Source organism: Taudactylus pleione, unplaced genomic scaffold (genome assembly GCF_031769625.1).
Source record: "Taudactylus pleione unplaced genomic scaffold, aTauple2 ptg000008l, whole genome shotgun sequence".
Taxonomy (NCBI): domain Eukaryota; kingdom Metazoa; phylum Chordata; class Amphibia; order Anura; family Myobatrachidae; genus Taudactylus; species Taudactylus pleione.
In genome coordinates this window covers 2,864,266-2,867,985 of record NW_028284411.1, presented here as the reverse complement: position 1 = coordinate 2,867,985, position 3,720 = coordinate 2,864,266, and positions in this window count along the sequence as shown.

Sequence of the window (3,720 nt, the reverse complement as noted above, 5' to 3'; positions counted from 1 at the left end):
GGTCTGAATGACCCCCTAAAAGTGGTCCTGGAAACATTTCTGGTAGTGGTCTCGTGTGGGCGGCGCCAAATCAACTGTAGGTGGAACCAACATAAAAAAAAAACAACTGGGGTTAGTACATCACTATGGAGACACTGGTGATACCTACATTCCCTACGCATGACTCCACATATGCAGCCAGAACTTCACATATAACATTCATATCTATTGTGTGTGTTATATATAGACACACACACACACTAGTACAGGGCTTCCCAACCATGGTCCTCAAGGCACACTAACAGTCCAGGTTTTAGGGATAGCCATACTTGAGCACAGGTGACTTAATTAGTGCCTCAGTTATTTTGAATAAACCATCTGTGCACAATCATGGATATCACTAAAACCAGGACTGTTAGTTTCCCTTGAGGGCCGAGGTTGGGAATCACTGCACTAGTATATAAATGGACCTGGAATCTATGGCCCTCATTCAGAGCCACTCGCTAGCGGCAGTACGCTCGTTCCGAGCGATGTTCGCACATCTGCGCATGCGTACGGTTTTTAGTACGCATGCGCGAACCAGTCATTGCGGGCGAAAATCGTTTGTACGCAATATAGCGAGTGCCTGCTATTTTGAGTGACAGAATGAGGTGTATGTGGGTGGTAACAGGGGAAGGTGCTTGAAAACGGGGGTGTGGAGATCAGAACGCAGGCGTACTTAAAGGTCAAAACGGGCGTTTTATGGGTGTGCATAATTAATATAGCAGCGTCATTGACCACGTCACTTGTTTTTTTTTAACTCAGAACTGCTCGCAAAATAGCGGTTGAAAAAACCAACCACAAGACTAGCGAGCAGTTCATACGTTGTACGATGTACTCGATTAATCTAATAAATAGCAGACATGACATATGGTGCGAGCGGCCAGGGGGCGTTTTTAACAAATAAACGAGCGTATGTTTTGCTCGCTCGTTCAGACTTAGAGGTGTGAACAGACTGCAATGTGCGAACGGATCATTTGCATAGCCACCCCTTGTTTTTGAACGAACGAACACAAATAGCGAACGGCTCTGAATGAGGGCCTATGGTCGGTCACCTCAGCTGCTCCACTACTCCTGTCCTTGCCCCCCTCGGTCTAGGTCCTCTTCATTCCCACCTAACGTGCACAGCTTGCGCCCCAGCTCCCACAGTGTGCGCTGTGCACGTTTGCTGTGATGGGCAGAACTTGCTGCAGCAATGGGAATGAAGAGGACCTGGCACATGCCCGTGCTTCAGCCACAATTAATTTACATTGGGGGGGGTGTCAAATTTTATAATACATACATATATATAATATATATTTATTGTGACGAGAATCACATAGACTGGGTAAAATCTTTCAACATCTTTTTTTCTCACCACAGTGGTGCTGCCCTAGTGGCGAAATCACTAATGAATCTGCAGTAGTAACCCACTAGGCCAAGGAATGTCCTGAGCTGGGACTTACATTTGGGTTTAGGCCATGTTAGGACCACCTCCACCTTACTGGGCTGAGGTTTTACCTGCCCTCTGCCTACAATATATCCCAGATATTTCGCCTCCACCATTCCAATGGCACACCGCTCAGGATGATCAGTAAACCCATGCGCCTGTAAAGATTGCAACACTGCTTCTACTCTTGGTAGGTGTGACTCCTAGTTGGAGCTAAAGATGACTATGACTTTTCACTCATTGGCTGTCTATGGACTGACTGACCACCTGTGAGACTGACTGAGGGTGCTTACGGACGGGCTAACAGGAATTAGTTACCGAAGCCAATCAGCCGGCATGTGCTGCCATGGATTTAGTTACCAGAGCTGCCAGCAGATGCTGCGGGGTGCGGGACATCGTCAGGAGTGACGTAGCAGACCGGCATCACCCGTAGGACGCTGTACTCCATGTTCTGAACTTTTACCCATTATTTCTTGTCATGTTTGCAGCACAGATGGTGTAGTGGTTAGAATTACTGCCTCACAGCACTGAGGTCTTGGGTTTGATACCCACTACAGCGTATATTCTCCCTGTGCTTGCGTGGGTAGGTTAATTGGCTCCTAACAAAAAGTAACCCTAGTGTGTAAGTACATGTGGTAGGGAATATAGGGCCTGATCAGGGCATGTTTTGTTTTCTCCAGCCTGCTCGCAAAGCAAGCGGGTTGATGTCCCCCACTGCGCATACACACGACGGAGGGAGCTCCGTCGTGCGCATGCGCGAGACCCGGAGAGCGACGGGCTCTCCATCGCTCCGGGTCTCGCACCAAAGGGGGCATGCTGTCGATGTTGATTGACAGCACGCCCCCTTTGTTGGGCATGCCTGCCAGAAAGAGGCATTCCCATGGGAACGCCTACCGTCTCAAGCCGGCCCCACTGACATCACTAGTGATTTTGGCTCTGATAACAGCCAAAATCACTCCAGGGCTTGCGGCAGCGAGACCCTACCGCAGGGTCTCCGTCGCAAGCCAATGGTCGCGACCATCATCATAGACGCTCGCATAAGCTGTGGGTGGTAACCCACAGCTATGCGAGCGTCCATGAGGACGCTCCTAAAACAGGTAGGAGGGCCCTGATTCAGAGCGAGCGCTCTGGTCAGAGCGTTCAGCTCTGAATCAGGCCCTATTTGTGCACTATATAAAATACTGGTAATAAATAATAGCTTCTGCCTATGTACGATGTAGGGCGCTGCGGACCTCTTATGGCACCACATAAGTAAAGGATAATAATAACGATGAGGGTGGAAGGGACGAATGTTACTGGGCACTTGATCATTGTGGAATATGAGGGACATCCAGGGACACATCCCTGAGCTCTGGGCTTTGTACAATCAGTAGCGGCTGCAGGCACGGGCAAGCTGGTCCGTCGCCCGGAGCGCTACTGTTTCCGGAGGGCGCAGGAAATGCCCACCTCCCTCCCAGCGCTATAGTCTATATTTAAGCTCAGGGGGAGGGAGCGGAGGTGGGAAGGGGCGGCAACACAGGACGGCGCTGGGTGCAGCACAGCCTAGCACCGGTCCTGTGTACAATGGGCCTGATTCACTACCGGTCGCAACTGTGAATGCAATAGCGATTACGCACGCAGTCTCATTGCCATGATACGCTAATCCACTGTGATCGCTGTGCCGCCGCAGCACAACATGAGGACGCCCCCTTTACCTTACACGCGTCCGTAATCCTTAGCAAGACAGTGAAACCATCGGTAACGTTGTAGGATTTGGAAGAGGGACATTCGGCGCGCACTGCCAAAAAGAGGTGGAGGGTGGGGGGGGGGGGGTCTTTCGCCGAGAGGGTGTGGCTTAGTGCAGATGGGCGTCGTCTCTGTAGCGTAACTCTGGGGGCCTGCCCACCAGAGACTCTGCCTGCACAAGTATAGATGCCATAGGCGCATGTGCGGTGTGTGGCTTCCCCAACGCCCCCCACCCCACCCCCCCACACCGCGGGACACTGCGACCCGGGGGTGGGACAGTCCCAGAAAAACGGGACTGTCCATCACCGTAGATAATGTATGCACGCCTGCGTTCACCCGACCACCCACAAACGGCACTTCCTGTCAATCGCTCTGCGATGGGTCTGCGTAGTCACTGCGATCGCACACGCGCCCCTCGCCGAATGCCGCGTATCAGCGACTACGATCCCGGCTGACTCAGGCCCCCAGGCAGATGGGATGAGTGACACACCGCTACACAGTCACCATGACAACCACACCCGTGACATCGGCGCGACGCTGCCTCCGAA